The sequence below is a fragment of the Podarcis liolepis genome (genome assembly GCF_965112155.1).
Source record: "Podarcis liolepis genome assembly, chromosome: 1".
Taxonomy (NCBI): Eukaryota; Metazoa; Chordata; class Lepidosauria; order Squamata; family Lacertidae; genus Podarcis; species Podarcis liolepis.
This window is the reverse complement of record NC_139554.1, coordinates 115,065,527-115,082,294: the sequence shown is the minus strand read 5'-3', so window position 1 is coordinate 115,082,294 and position 16,768 is coordinate 115,065,527. Positions and strand designations below refer to the sequence as shown.

The 16,768-nt window shown below is 44.3% G+C and overlaps 1 protein-coding gene across 5 annotated transcripts in view; it reads left to right on the top strand.

The window, feature by feature from the left end:
• Nucleotides 1–16,768, top strand: part of HOXD3 (homeobox D3) — a 52,064-nt gene that overhangs the window by 27,363 nt on the left and 7,933 nt on the right. Inside the window, exon 1 of one of the 5 annotated variants that reach the window (XM_083469425.1) lies at nucleotides 5,751–6,109. The exons of 3 other annotated variants lie outside the window; for them this stretch is intronic. The gene's annotated coding sequence lies outside the window, so the exon portion shown is untranslated. Of the gene's footprint in view, nucleotides 1–5,750; nucleotides 6,110–6,643; nucleotides 8,767–16,768 lie in introns of those variants that run through there. One more of the 5 variants, XM_083469424.1, reaches the window with a different exon arrangement.

Genomic DNA, 16,768 nt, shown 5'->3' with positions numbered 1-16,768 from the left:
TTTTTTTCCAGCTGAAAATCCAATGCCTGCTTACTTGGGACATATGTTTAATTGAACACCACTGAACTCACTTGCTTGAGAGTAAACACACACAGAATTTGGATATTAGAATTCCAGCAAAATTAACTAATAAGTGGAATTTATTCTCTAGCTGGTTTTTTTTGGGGGGGGGGTTTGGACTGCAACTTTAGACAAGAATCCACAAAACTGAGATGTAACCTACATGTTGCTGAAAAGTATGGCAGAACTCACCTTGGCTTTAATGGTTTTAACAGTTTTAATGGTGCTGGGATTAGTCTCACTCAGTTGATGAATGGAGTAGTTCCAGAATTAATGTGGCTTAATAATGTGCTGGCAACACAGGAGTCACAATCAAAAATGGAGGCCTTCAACACATTGATATCAATTGCCTTCTGTTGTACTTAAGAGCACAATAATAGCTGATCAGACCAAAGCCCCACCTAGTCCAGCGTCCTCTTCTCACAGTGACCAACCAGAGGCTTATGGAAAGCCCACTGATAGGACCTGGTTGTATCAGCACTCTCCCCACTTGAGATTCCCAGCAACTAGTATTCAGAGGCATACCTGCTCTGACACCAATGATAGTGCATAGCCCATGGCCATCTTGACTAGTAGCCACTGATAGCCTTATCCCACATTATTGCTGCTTTGTTAACTGATAGAAGGTAAGGTCAATTGGACCCATCGTACTTGTTTCTGTGTGATAGGTGGTATTATTATATAGCAGGGTTTCCCAAACATGGGTCTCCAGCTGCTTTTGGACTACAACACCCATCATCCCTAGCTAGCAGGACCAGTGGTCTGGGATGATGGGAATTGTAGTCCAAAACAGCTGGAGACCCAAGTTTGGGAAAGCCTGCTGTATATGAATCAGAATCATTCTGTGGAGGAATAACCGCCCGAACTTGAAGTCCACACTCTGCAGATAGAAACAGGCCTCCCCCTTTTTTTGTCCCTAGGAACCTATTATCTTATATTCCTTAGGAATCAATCTGTAGACGACTTGAGCACTCAGAAAGTTCCTGTAGACTTCTAACATGAAAGGCTCCTCCTTCCTTCCGACATAAACACCCCTGACAGCAATAAAGCATTTATCTGTCTAGGAGGTCGATGGCGCTATTTTTATCGGATATATTTTGATTTGTTCCCCCCTCGCTCTCCCGCCTTCTTCCCCCTTTTATACATGTTGACTTGTCTTCTCTTGGAAGAGCAGCCAAAACTGGAGTCCAAAACCAAATCACCCAGCCTGGAAGAATGAAAACAAGGAACCCCCATTCATGTATTGGAGCGAAGTATGATTCCCCCCCCCCTTTTAGACAGGAGAGACTGATGAGGGATTGTTGTGTGTTTGTTTGTCAGCGCACCGCCACAGCCACGAGTGGTAAAGATTCAGGACACACAAATTTACGCTGAAGGCTTCTCAGCTGCCTTGTGCTCCTCCCGTTGCCATCAATTCCAGTTTGTATATTGCCTCGCCGCTAGTCCTTATGGTGCGGGAGCGGGGCGGGGCGGGGCTGGGGGGGGAGAGGCAGGATCCAGAACAAATCCTCTCTACAGTATAGTAAACAGGGACTTTTCAATGGAGCGCCTCAAGTAGCTTCCATCGGCCATGTTTGCCAAAGCTCCCCCCCCCCCGATTTCTTTTATTTTCTTTCGTACGTGTGTGTGTCAGGAAGATGGTGGTAGCGGAGGAGGTGGTGGAGGAGGAAGAGGAGAGGGTTAAATCTAACCATGTAGACCCAAATCATCTTTTGCTAGGGAAGAGTCACAGCAGACAGCCTCTCAAAGTGCAAGGAAGATGATAAGAATAGATTTTTCTCCAAGTCCTGACCACGTGATGGGCGAAATAATTAATTCAGCGCGTCCCTTAAGAAACACGGAGTCGTCATTAATCTGCCAAGCAAAGGACTCTATCAGACTTGAAAACTGAAGAGATCCCAAGAATATAATATACAAAGGGGCGCAGGCTCTTTCTATGCACACCTAGCTCTTTGGCTACAGCCGAAGGGGGGGAAATTACCAATAATAAAAGAAAGAAAGAAAGCGGAGCTTGGTAGGTACACATTTTCTTTCTTTCCTTTTATATTTCGAAATCCTTAATGAACTTAGCTGTCAAATGTTTGACAAATAGGGGCCCTTCTCCTCCTGATTTGCAACTCTGCCCTAGTCAGAAGCTGTAGTAGGCATATTGGGGGGGGGGAGAGACACCCCAATGTTTACTCTTTATTATGAGATATTCTGGTACTGAATAAAGAAAGGATCTTTCTATGTTCCACAGCAGAAGAGAAAGAGAGGAGAGAGAGAGAGAGAGAGAGAGAGAGAGAGAGAGAGAGAGAGAGAGGTCTGGCCAAAAGCTGCTTGTGTGGGGAAATGGGTGAAGATTTACTGGTTGTTTATATCTTACTGGGAACAATGATAGCTGTCAGGGCATCTGCTGCCCCATTCTTAAATGGTGAGAAAAGGCCCTGATCTTCTTTTCAAGCGAGGGTCGTAAATTTTTTTCCCCTTTGCGTCATAATAGAAGGCTATAAAACGGAGTTGAAATTTTACCCAAGGCAGACTTTAACCAAGAGATAATGAATTCTAAGGGCACTCCACCGCTGCCACCCTCCCGACCCGGTTAGGCTATACACTATGGTGCCGTCACACAAAGACGTGGGTGATTTCAGATGTTCCGTTTGGCAATATATTTGTGGGGAGGGATGGCGTTCTGGAACCATTGAGGGGTGGGATACCTGAAGATGGGGACAGTCCCACTGGAGTCGGCATTGAGTATTTTGTAGAAGACACCCAGCCAGTCAGTCTGGGTCTTGTTTTGTTTTGGGTGGCGGGGAAAAGACTCGCTTCAGCAAATGGGAATTTTGATCTGCAGTGCGTGTGTCTGTCTATGCATTTGTGTGTGTACACATAGATAGAACTATACACGCAAATACATAGGCACACATGCATATATATATGGGTGTGTATATCACAAAGCCAAGAGCTATCTTCCTAAGCCTTTGGCTGTTTGGAAATGCTTTGTTTTGTTTTTGGCAAGCGGTGTGGTCTTTCTTACGCGTTACTTGGAGAGCTTGTGTAATAATAATAATAATAATAATAATAATACATATTTTTATTACTTCCGCTATGTGTCAGGACAAAGACAGAGTTTCCTGCGTTATGAATTATACATTCAAACAATAACACATTAATTCAATTATTCAAAGATGACGAATGCTTTTGGTTTGGGATAGTGACTTAAGAATCAGATTTGTTCTTTCCGAATTCGTCCGCGCGCGCGCGCGCGCGCACACACACACACACACACACACACGAGCAAAGTTTATATATATCTTTCTGGTTTGTCCCAGAAAGAACCCCAAACTACACAAGAGACAGAGCAAGAGACACAGACAGAGAGGGAGAGAGGCAAAGAAACTCCGAACCTAAACGGAAAAGGCCCTTTAATGATAACGCGGATTCCTGCGTATCGCCCAATATATTTTATCAGTTTGACAATTGCCGGGTTTATTGTTATAAATCATCGTAAGTAATTCCTGGAAGGGTGCGATGCTGATCGCCTGCGTTTGTGTGTGTGTGATGGAGGGGTGGTGCGACGTGGAAGGGGGAGAAAGAGAAAGAAGGAGGCCCAGCAAGGACTGTAAATCTTTCCATTTTATTGCTCTATGAACATATGCTTGGACTGAAAAAGCCTTAGATCCTTTACCGAAGCACATCTCGGCCAAACTGGGAGTCCCCCTCACCTCCCGCCCTCTCGGTGAGCTTCACACTTGGCTTGCAGCGTTTTCAGCCTTAATTTCGTAGGGTTGTTGCTTGCTTGTTTGTTTTAGCCGCATAATTTATAGGTGGCCCTTCTGGAAGGTGCGATCTGCACCCCACCCCACCCCCTGAAAATATTTAGAAGTCGCTTCTCCCGCTTCTTCTTCAGCATCCTTATTCCTTTTATCTCTGCTTGATTTTGTTAGTATGTGTTTCTCAGGGTAAATTATTTTTGGAACCAGCTTTTATTTCCGACGCCGTCAGGTTTTACAGCTAGACCAAGAGACATCTGACAGGGAAGAGTAGAGAGCTCCCAATTCAGCTCATATGCTTCGTTCCCACTGGAACCATCGGAGGCAATGGGATGCAATCCTGAGTACCTGGGATTTACCTGGAATTATGTCTCACATTCAGGAGCTTACTCCCCTGTAAGCATGCATGTAGTCAGACTCCAGAAATGCAAAAAACGCGGCTCGATCCTGCGCCCGCAGGTTTTAAGTGACAGCAGATTCTTGAATATGAGTTTCTGCCTGAGCTTTGATAACAGGACTACAATTTATCTCCTCTTCCACCACCCACCCACCCCTTGTGTGTGGTGTGTGTGTGTGTGTTTAAAAAAAGACTGGTTTGCAAAGTCAGGATAAAGCAGAGTAATTTAGATAAATGCTACCACACACTTATGGTGCGTATTGTAAGGTAATACATTACTGTCAGGTTCCCCATGCTTTGGATGGTAATGAAATCTTAGGAGATTCTAGATTAGGTTGGGCGCTTTTATAGCTCCAAGTTACTTTTAGAGACAAAAGAGCTGTAATAGTCATCATCATCATCATCATCATAATAGTAACAACAACAACGCTGCTCAATAATCTGACTTGCTTCGGACATTATTTGTGTGACAAACTCGCGAGATGGTTGTATCTGAAGAAGGTTTCTACACTAGACATAAATACAAGCGAGAGTTAGGGCAGAGCAGGACATAGATCAGATGCTTCCCCAACACCAGGCGCTCTCTATTAAGCAATGAAGACAAGGTTGATCTTCAACCTTCATCGTAGACCAAACCCAACTTTGCCGAATTTGTTTGTCCCCTACAACAACAAAAAAGGTGAAAAGAACGAGATTATTCTATACAATGCAAGGGTAACTAGGGCAGAGTTACAGCCACCCTCTATCGTCAGTGGATTGTACAGAAATAGCAAAGCAAGGCAAGCCCACACATCTTCCTTCATTATGAAACTATAATAATTATTTTGAGGAGCAATGGGGAACAAGCCCCACCCCTACTATTAACATGAGCCCCCCCCCCGCAATTCGTTTTGATCGCCGGTTATTATAACCCTATAGAGATCCTGGAGCCAAATTTGCTGTGATGTTGGTTCAACTTGCCGCAAATATCCGACAAGGTCTGCAAACCCCCTCCCCAACCTCAACCCCAATCTCTCCCTCCCTCCCGCCGCCGCCGCCGCCCCCCACGCCCGATCCTCCTCATCACCATCCCTACCTACTCTGCGAAATAGTTTGCTAAGGTGGTGAAGCCAATGTGGATTTCTAAAGAGGGCTCTGAAAACTACGCTGTGTGTGTGATGCCCCTGGGCACTTGGACGGTGAATGGACACCTTGACTAGAGCAGGTTATTACGACTCGCTCCCCGCCCCGCCTAGGAAGGTTTGTGGGTGCCTTTGGCCCTGTGGGTTAGCCCACCCCAGCTCCGCAGCCACCTAGACCGAGGATACATGGGGGAGGATTTACAGAGGATAACCCGAGTGAAAGTTCCAGCCTTAATCAGAACCATCTCCTCTCTCAGGATCACGTGAACAAATATGCTTATATTTTAAGGCAGCGCCTCTATTTCTTATTACCGAAGGCTTCTTCGGCGGCTCTTTTTTTAAAAAGATAATATATATATATATATATATATATATATATATATATATATATATATATATATATATATATATAGCTATAATTGAAAAGATGATGCGTATGTGGCCTCATCGCTTGTTATTTACAAACAAAGCAAAACGATAAGCTTGACCAGCCGGCTTTATTTTTTTATTCCATGGGGTTGATTGTGAAGGATTTTCGAAATTATTATTAAACCTAACGAACTCAGAATCCATTCGCCCTCTTTTATTGGAGCTGCTGCAATCTTGGCTTGCTCTTGAAAAAATATATTCTACCGGGAATACTGGTCTATGGAAATGCTCGAGCAGACCCGCAAGATCAGGTTTAGGAGTGTATTGTCTGCAGAACAAAGGAGGAAGGATATATCTTCCAAGCTGAAAGCGCGCAATTTCTGACCGAAGAGGACAGTTTTAGGATACAGGTAAGCGACTGCATGAGCTTGAACAAAGATGGAATCCTGAATCCCAGATCCCCTTTTTTTCTGCCCGCCCCCCACTCCCCACCACCACGGTAATGGGAGATGAAATAGAACGTGCTAGTAGTCTATAGAACTATATATATGCATGTCTAGACGTAATAATATGTTTTGTTGTTGTGGAGGCTGTAGTAGTAGTAAACTTAGGGCTTTTCTGCGTTGCATTTCCCCAACCCAAGACATCAAGTGCTGGGGTGACCTGGAAGTGGTGGGAAAGAGGATTTTCCATTAGGCACTTCAGAGGAAGACATATATTTGTGTTCAAGCAAGTAACCAAAAAGTAACAGTTTGGGTTAGGATTCATGACCTATGGCAAGCATCCTATGTATTTCAATGGCTCTAGACTGCTCTGTTAGCCTCGGACTGTCAGACTTAATGGAATTCTCTCTCATTCACTGTTTGTGTGTATATATACATGCATATATATATATAGATAGATAGGTAGATAGATATATAGATATATATATTATTCTAAACACAGCTAGTGGAAATCGTGTCACTGCCTATTGCTTCTGGTGGCTCTTTCTGGAAACGTTGACTCGCCCTTCATACTTCGCGTTTGTTTTACAATGAATCTGTCACCTTCTCTGAATTGTTTCCTCCCGCAAGAAACAAACAAAAGCAAAATGCTGGGAGAGGGGGGACACTTTTTTGTTATACTTCTGATATATTTTTCATGGCTCCATCTACAGCGGCGTTTCCTAGGGTCTGTGTATCTGCCCGTGTGTATGAACCACCCCATAAGCGAAAGAAATAAGAGCTACAACTCATCAGGGTTAGGCGCAACCAATCCCACGAACAGTGCGGCCGCATCTGCGCAGCCTGTTTACTCGGAAGTAAATCCCACTGAATTCAACGGGACTTACTCCCTAGGTGCCTTTGGGATTGCAACACAGGTGTACTGAGCTCTGTGCTGGACTGCGGCCAATTGCCATCAAGCAGGGCTCACATTATTAAAAATATCGAGTGGGTAGATAGCTCATTTGTCTTTTACTCCGTTTCTTTACATCCAAAGAAACTCGATCCTGTTTAAAATCAGGGGCCTTAAAAGCCACTCCGGTTTAAAATTCACTTTGAGAGCAATCTTGCACACTGAACTCAATGCAGATCACTCCCAGGTAAGTAAGGAAAGGATCGCTGTCTTACTTGGATTTCAGTCTAGATGATTTCAGTGGGAATTTACAACTAGCACTGCGAATGGCATCCCGGTATTCTTGAATCCACAGCATTTGTACCTGGAGAAATCGAACTGATTTCAATGAAAACTTGCTGCATCGTAAGCGTGCAGCGTTCTGCTCATGCAGCCCAGTCTTAATGGACGTTCACTTAGAAGTTAAGTCCAACTAAGTTCAGTGGGACTTGCTCCCTAGGAAGTAATGCATAGCTTTCAGCTCATCGTATGCTCATGTAGAAAAGGAATGAATAGACACATGATCTTTTTGTCGCTCCCCAACTCAAGTTTCCACCACTCCGCACATCCTACACATAGTGTTAATTCGTATTATTTTCGCTAAACAATGGAAAGGGGAAGAAAGCAGCACTTTGGTAAATGTTCTGCGCTGGTCTCTATCAGAAGAGGTTTCGAAGCAAGCGACCTCCCCCCCCCCCACGCCCCATTCCACGCACCTTTAGAGTCCCTTTTGCCTCCAAGCTGCGGGCCTGACAAGTTAGTCCGCTGAATCCAATTACGACAAGCGGCATTTCATTTCCTTACGCGGCGGAGGAGTCTCCTACTTGGAACTTCACCTAAAATTTCAACCATCTCTCTCTATCTTGGAGTGGGCGCGCGCTGGGGAATCCTCAGAGATCGGCCCTGGGGTCTCAGCAAATCCCTGACAGCCCTTGGGGGAGAGCTCAGGCTTGTTTCTGGAAGCCGCTTCTGCTCAGGAGGCGCCCAAGGCTGCGGCAGAAGGCAGGAAACTCGGACGACAGTTTGCGCATCAAAACAAACCCCAAACTAGCACGTTAAACATTTGCTTTTGCTTACTCTTTTTTTGTTAAAGAGAGAGAGAGAGTTTCCCATCAGCATCTTTCTGCGTTGTCTTATTGCTGCTGTAGAAGGATTCAGAAGTCGATAATTAATTAGACACAAAATGAAAACTTACCACGTTAATCAACAGCGGGTAACAATGTCTGCCTTTTTTTGTATGTGCAAATAATAATCCTTCAGCTCAGGCGCTTCTCTGATGCTGACCACACACCCCCTTCAATTTAAGCTTTCTTCTTATACTGTACACACTCACACTCACAGACGCACTGCTTATTTCTAATGAACTGCGTTTTTAAAAGGGTTAGGGCGAAAAAAATAAATAAAACCACTTAAAGTTGACGTCCGCCCACGTGGATGTATTATATAAGACGTTTGCTGGGCACAGGCCTTGGAAGACCAAAGACCTGGTTAGAGCATCGTGTGTGACCAGCCAGCTCCACTTCCCCACAAACTCCACTTTGTCGGCATAAATTAGAGGTGGCTCGGGGAAAGAGGGAAGGAAGGGGCTGCTTTGCTTCCCAGTTGGGCTTGGAGAGGGATAAGAGAAGAAAAGTTGGAATCTCGATTCCTTGCCAGCTCTTGGAGGGGGCTTCCGCTGGTTGTTCATTAAGTGGTGAGTTATTGCTATACAAGCCAAAGGTCATTTCAAAGGCTTATGCTTGTTAGATATTTCTCTTTATAATGACCCAGGCTTCATCGAGGAGGGATTCCCCCCCGCCTGCCCACTTGCCCTACCTACTAGCTCTGTTAATGTTCTTCAAAGTTCTTAGTTGGCAGATTTCCGATGCGAAATGGTAACGGTAGCCCCAAATTAATGGCGCGAGCTGCTTTTCTGGGGAGGGAGGGTAGGTAAATCACTCCTTAGCATCAGCAAAATAATAATAATCTGGCTGCGTCTTGCAGGGAGCAGCTCTCCTGTGAAAAGTGCAGAAGGGCTGCTAAGATTCTGGAAGGGGTGTGTGATGGCCGGGCTTTTCTCCCTGTAACATACCCAAGCTCACTACATCCATACATAATGCATGAGCCTCGGGTTATGGCGCGGGGGTCTCCCTGCTAGCTTTCCATTCTTCGGAGTAGAATGCTGTTGCCTTCGATCCTATTTCCCTTGTCTTCATACGCCTGGTGCATATGGCTTTCTGGGGCGCGGGGTGTACTGGCGCTGGAGTACACCAAACCCGCCTGTTGTGGGTGCTTGTAAAGTTGCTGCTCACAACAACAACAACTACAATTTTGGGGGAGGTATTTCTTCTCCATTCTTAGCCGGGCACATAGAGATGCCATGGAGCCCTGTGCATGTGTGCGTGTGAAAAAGATTCTGAAAGTTTGAGTTCAGGGCTTCTGCAATTCCTTATTTCCCCAAATGGTTAAATATTAAGGGGGGGGGAGAGAAAGGCATGTATGTGTGCATGGATGCGTGTGACTCTGATTCTGTGTAGATTTCCACACAGAGTATATCCAAAGCTCAGAAAGTTGCCCCAGCACTTTTGGTATAATATTTCAATTAAAAAGAAAGTTAGACATTATTTTTAACAAAGAAAAAGAAACCCGCTTAAAACCGTAAAGTCAAAGAGGACTGCAGTCCCTCTGCGCACCTATCTGGGAGCATGTCCCATTGCATTATACATGTAAGAGTGAATAGCTCTGCCTAATATATACATTATTTATGATGCCCCTGGTTAAAAACGGGGGGGGGGGGCTGGATCCACTGAGTTTTCCCCTTTGTTCCAGGTACATCTCCACGTTTTTTCCAAAGGAATCTGAAGAGCCTATCAAAAGTGTTAGAGATAAATTACAGTACAAGAAAAAACGTAACTGTGGTGAGTGTTTGGTTTTTTTAAAATACGGTTTCGGCTACATTTGTTACTTCTCCTTCTCCACGTGAGGTTTACCAGTAGATGATGGATTTTAAATGGAGCAGGAAGCGTGTATTTGTGTGTGTGTGTGTGGGGGGAATCCTGGCAGTTCATCCCCCTAGGAGCACTAATACACATGATATAATGTAACTGACAATCGATTTTCAAAAAAAAATAAATATTGTTAATATTCAGTGGCCTCAAACAAATACTTGGAGTACATAGATAAAAGGTTATTGCCACGGAGGTTATTTTTTTTTGCCTAAGCAGAATTGATATCCTATCATGCTGCTTCAGTAGATCATAATTAAAGATGGTGGTGGGCTAGGAAAAGCCTTTGATGAAGCTGTACCACAAGGATCCTGCTCGGTCCCACAAAACGCAGATGCCAGCGACCGTCTAACGACGTGAAACCAAAGGCTGGAGGAAAATGTAGTCTTGATTCCGCATTAGCTAAGCATTTCAAATATCAGGCGTTGAACCCTGTTGGGTTTTAACGTGCTCCGTTTTTTAATGGATCATGCCCCGTTCCCCCAACTCGAGATTTACTACACAGTTACGCTCGAAGTAGATTTACTCAAGAAGCTCTTAATATGTGAGCATACCTCATCTTTAGTGTTAAAATAGCTCCCTTCCCAACACGAAGTATCTTCCCCAAGGCTACAGATGAAGTCTAAGCCTATATATATATGTGTGTATATATATAAACACACACTGTATATATATGCCCTTCGAGCCAATGTACTGAGAGAGCATGACTATGTTGTAGACTGCGAGTTAGTGGAAACAAACAGATGAGCAGAAGGAAGAGGAGAAGCATCTACATATCATCATAACGCATGAGCTCCTGTGTACAAGCTCATAACACCGAATATACACAATGCCTCTGCCAGCATGGCGGTGATAGCCAAAATGATCCAGTAGGACGGTGATAGAATATGGCAGTTATGGTCAATTTACATCCATCACCCATTTCTCTCTCCCCCTCCCTCGAAGAATAGCTCATTTCCTCAGGCTCTTTCCTGGCGGCCGCAGCAGATCACTCGGTTCAACCCTGCATTTCTTCCCAGCAAAGACCCGGAGAGTCCTTCCGTCGGTAGAAAAGGGCTTCTCCTGGACTCCGAACATACTTAGAGGTTGCCACGGCGCGGTGCAAATATCAGCCTTGCTTTAGAAGCGGGGAAAGCGCCAAAAGGACAACGGCTCGGCCCTTTTATATACTGATCTGCCCTCTCGTAGGCTGCAGGAGAAGGGAAATTTTCTGCAGACTGGGGCATTCTTTCGCCGGTCTCCCCTTCCTACGCAGCCTGTCTTACACTACGCCGTGCCAGGTCTTTCCCCTCCCCCCCCACCAGCCCCCTTCTTTTTCTTTCTCTCTCCTTCTCCTACTTCTTCTTCCCCCCTTCGCTGCTTTCATTCCTTACTGAAGCGTTTACTGCCCTAGCGCCAGCAAGTCATAAATTTTGCTACACAGCACCGTGACAGGTGCATTGATATGCGCAGTGAGAACTCCGGCTGCTTATTAACCACTCCTCCGGCCTCCCTCTCCCTCTCTCTCTCTCTTACTGCTTTTTATTTATTCGGGATCATATTAGGTATTGATCCCCAGCAGAATTAAGTGTAGTGGACGCATTAGTAGAGGACTTGCTTCGTATGAATATGCGGGTTGGGGATCCGATCGAACGCAATTGTCAGCGCCCGGGAACTTGTCAGAAGCGGAGTTTGGGGCTCTTCTGTGGCACGTGGTGTTTTGTGCGTGGTGGTGGGGTGTGTGTGTGAGAGAGAGGGGTGTGTGGAAGGGGGTAGGTAGTTGCTGAGACTCTCATTCTCCGCCCCCACGCCCCGTAGTCAGTTTGATTTGGAGAGATTATTCCTCGCAGTGGATTGAGAGGAGTAGTAGTAAGGGAACAATGGGATCCATTACTCTGCCTAATAGCACAACGGTTCAGACAAGGTTAACCTCTCTAGATGCTTGCAAAAGGAAATTCGAAACACGGGCACGGATATTTTGTGGCTTCCTTAGGCTCGGGAGCGAATTCTGCTCCCTGCTCTGCCTCCCACGCAGCTTGTAAACAGCTCGGGCCAAACCACTAAGTGCTTGGGTGTTACCTACGAAAAGAACCCCATTGCTTTTAGCCTGTGACATCCTGGCAAAAGCAAAACGTGCCATTAGGCTTGTTGTTGTTGTTGTTTTAAAAGAGAGAGGGGAAGGAAAGGAAATAAGGAAAGAGGGAGAAAATGTGTGTGCGCGCGCGCGTGTAGATCTAAAAAGATGAGCCACCAAACAGTAGAGCATTGTCCATGTGATTTATGGCCCTTTGCCTCCTTGTTAGGTTCAAGCAGAGTTCACAAGCAGTTGGTATTTCAGAAAAGAAATAAAGCTCCTCAGTTTCGCAGCAATATTCTCTCTGAAGGCTCCGTGCGCTATTTGGGAGAAACCTGGTTTTGGTGAATGAAGCAGGAGGCAGCGAGAGGGTGCTGGGTTGGAATAAACAAAAACAATTCAGAGCAGACTACCAGTGAATTTGTAAATGGCTAAGGGTTGAACTTTCTGATTATAGATGATTATTCGTGAATAAATAAGTGATTCAACGTTATTAGATACATGGAAGGAAATCATGTAACTCCTTATTGGTCTTTCTTCATCTTTGTTAAAAATAAAAAACCCGTATCCTTCTTGTATTTCATGGCATTTTGCAACAAACCGTGTGTGTTCATAGATATAAATTTCTTCCAGTGCTTGAGGATAATACTTCATGCATCTGAAGAAGGGGACTTCAAGACCAAGAAAGCTTATGCCACAATAAATGTGTCAGCCTGAAAAGTCCCACGAGACTTTGATGTTTTTGTTGTAACAGACTAACACTGCTACCCCTTCTAGAAGTGCTCACTATATTTTAGATTTCTGAAGGAGGTGGAATGGATATATGGAATATGTCCTAAATTGTATTTTATTTAAAGTTGCCTTTTTTAAAAAAATCACCACTCTTAGGCTGAAATTAATACTGCCTTACCTAGGAACCATTTATCATTTATCCTAAAAAGGTCTTTCCTCTGAGCGGACATGTATAGGATTACACTGTAAGAAACCTAACTGAAAGAACCAAAATGTGTCCAAACCAACCAACCCACCCAACTATTGTTCTCCAATTTAAAATGCAGGCACCTGGAATGTTTTGTAGGTTAAAGTAAGGGTAGCAGATTATGACAAAGATGAGAAAACATAGTAATTAGGAATGTTTTCTGATAATTATGTTGTGTGATAAATTAAGTTGTAGCTATGACATCCATAAATGATTATTGGGGAGTCAGAAAACATATAAGGTGAAAAGAAAGATATCCTATAAATACAAACAATGCAAAACTGTTGGGGGGAGGCTGGTAGTGACAGACATCAGCTTGTCTGGGATCATTATCAGAACACTACATTTTGTGATCATAAGCTGATTTATTCGGATGTAAACATCCAGATTCACGAGCACTCAGTCAGCTCCCACAGAGATTTAAATTTCATAGGATTATTTGGGGACCAAAAATGCAGGGGTTGAAAGCTGTAACCACACAATTAAATAATTGGAAATTGTGCCTTCAGGCTCAAAGGCTTATGAATTGCATCCTTTAGCAAACTTGCTTGAGGGGTAGCGTTTCAGACAGCATTTGGAGCTGACAACTACTTGCTGGTTGTGATCTTAAAAGATGCAATTCAGTGCATACTTTAACTGTTAGGGGAAAGTCCCATACAAACTCAGTAGAGATTCTAAGTAAAACAGGGATGGGATTGGACTGTTCACCACTTACTTGTGAATAAATTTAATTTGAATTAATTCGGTCTTATCTCTGAGGAATGCATTTATAAGTGATGTGCTAGGAACCCAATGATCACTGATTGCAAATGACACTTTTCATCTTTGGAAATTAGGAGTTTCAGAAAATATTTCCTAGACATCTCAGTTCTAAGCACAGATGTAAATTCAACTGACTGGCCTATTAAAAATATACTGTATGCTTCATACACGGCATCCAAACGATACACTGATAAGCAATTATCTATTTATCTATTGAATTCTGCTCCTAAAAGCTTGGGTCTCCATACATTCCCCAATCCATTTTATCTCCAGAATTTCCCTATAAAGTAGTTTAGTTTGAGATATAGTGGCTGGCCCAAGTTACCCAGGGTGCTTCTGGGTTTAATGGAGAAAGGAACCCAAGTTTTTCCAGTCTAAGCCCATAACTCTGAGCACCGCACACATATTTTTATATTTTGGGCCACAGATATGTCTAAGCACACTCATCAGAATCTAGAAAATAAGGTGGGGAAGTGGTCTTTCCCCATAATTGAAGAACAATCCCTTCTTCCAACACCCACAAAATGCAGGTTTTATATACAGGAAATAGTGGAGATCTAATGCTACATAATACAATAATAAGGGATTTCCCCAACCAGGAATCTTTCCTGCATGGTAATAAACAAACAAGAGACCCTTGCAGCGAAAAACCCTGCCCTGGAAATCGCTTCTCTCTACTTTAGATAGCTTTTGCGTCAAAACAATCTGCAAGAAACCTTAGTTGAAATATCTCTAAAGACTAGGAGCTAAGGTAGCTGACCTATGTATTTCTTCTTTATATTGCAAATGAAAGTTATTGAATGCCCTTAGTTACACTTTAACTTCGTAGAAATCTTCCCAGGAAAAACAAAGCAAAACACCAAGAGACAGGATTTACAATAGAGATGGAATTTTCTCTGGTTTTTCAGGTTCCAGTTCTGGTTCAATCCATCATGTCACTCCTGACTCACAAATAGTCGCGCGCATGCGTGACTTGAGGGAAAAATAAAACCCCAAGGGTGGGGGAGTGAAGAGACAAAAAAGGAACAACAACAAAATGTTGGTTAATATTTATACCAAAATGGCAAAGGGATAGAATGTAGAGCCCATAAAAAAATGCCTCCGGGAAAATAAAGAGATATATAATAATATGGTAGAAGAAAATAATATTGTAGAAGTGTTTGGTTTTCGAGCACCGTAAAAAAATATATATGCAAAAGCAGTAAGAATTTGAAGGGTAGAAATGAAATCACTTGAACAAACTTATTTTTGTAACAGCTGATCCAAGGTAATTTAGCACGCCACGCTAAATGATAATTCTTCCTTCTTTGCGAAATACCTGTTCCTTTAAAAAACAAACATCCACACCCATTACATTAGGAATAACATCAGTTTATTGTAATACTAAAATAAAGTTATGGAAAGCCATCCTTTAACACTCTGTTTTTGGGAAATCAGGGGCAAACATTTCACTCCTCCTCACCCTAGCTGGACAAAGGGAACATTGTAGAGAAGGATCTATGCCTTCCTAACTCTTCAGAGACCCGTTTATCCATTACTGTATTCGGCTTGGTTTGGGCATCTCTTTTGGCTGTAGAGTCACCCACCCCCTACACTGTTAGTTGGAGGCCGGTACACTTTATTTCAGAGTTGTACACTTCCAGTGGCAAGAGTTCAAAACCCATGCCACTGTGGCATAATGGCTCTGGACCACTCATTTTTTTACACCCGATTCTCGAAACCTATACCTGGAAGCGAAGAAAACCATTGATTCCAATGGATCGTGCACCCCGGTTAACTGTGTTTAAGAGCGGGGTGCATTGCTAATTGTTCTGGAATGCGCTCTTGAGAGAGCGAAGCAGTGGCGTAGCGTGGGTTGTCAGCACCCGGGGCAAGGCAAGTAATTTGCGCCCCCTAACCCGTGGATTTGCACCCCCTAACCCGTGGATTTGCGCCCCCTAACCCTAACCCCCAGATGTTGCGCCCCGTGCGGCCGGCCACCCCTGCACCCCCCACGTTACGCCACTGGAGCGAAGGGAGAAATGATTGGTTGTATGTAAGCGAGGCCAATGGTGAAATGCACTATACTGTATTAGAGAGCGTGCAAAAACCGTCCGTGGGAATTGGCAGGAGAGGGCACCCAGTTACTTTCTTGCTAGGGGAGAGGGAGGAGCAGTGATAAGGGAGAGGGGGAGTCATATGATAGTCTGGGCTGGTCAGGATTTCCGACAAGGGACCAAGCGGAAGAGGCGATGCAAGGATACTGTATGAGGGTTGTTTACCACGTGGTGCATGTGTGAAAGAAACCGTGGGGGATGGGGACTGTGTGCAGGGAAGACATATAAAGGCTACCGTTCTGTGCAGAGTTATGCTACTTCACTGGCCTTATGTACGTACTTCCTGCCGCAACAAAATGCTTTTCTAGGGCGCTACGCTAGAGCCGAACCACTCTTCAGAACCCTGGAAACAGGGATGCCAGCTTGAATAAAATATGGGGAGGGTTTCGCAGGTAAACCCCGACCCACATAATTGATCACAAGACATGGCGCGCATACACTGTTTAAATGACAATGTTTATCAACTTTGGGAGGAGGGTTGACTCCCTCAAATATTTCATTGGGGGGCTGAAGGGAGCTCCTCGGCCCCTAGGAGTTGATTCCTATAGACCCTTACTGGCAGAACGGGTACGAAGATCGTGTGTATGCATGTGTGCGACAAAGCAACTTTCCCCTGTGTTGGGGAGATCGCTCGAATCTCAGAACACAGCTGGACCACTGTTTCTGTGAGCATTATAAATAAGTTTGCACCTGTTCCGAGACAGCACCATGTGACTGCCTTCGCAGAGCCCTCTGGTTTTGTCCGTTTTGTGCACGCTTGAGAAGGGGCGAGGGGATGCACGGATTGCCTCTGGATTCCATCCAAGTGTACACGTGTGTGA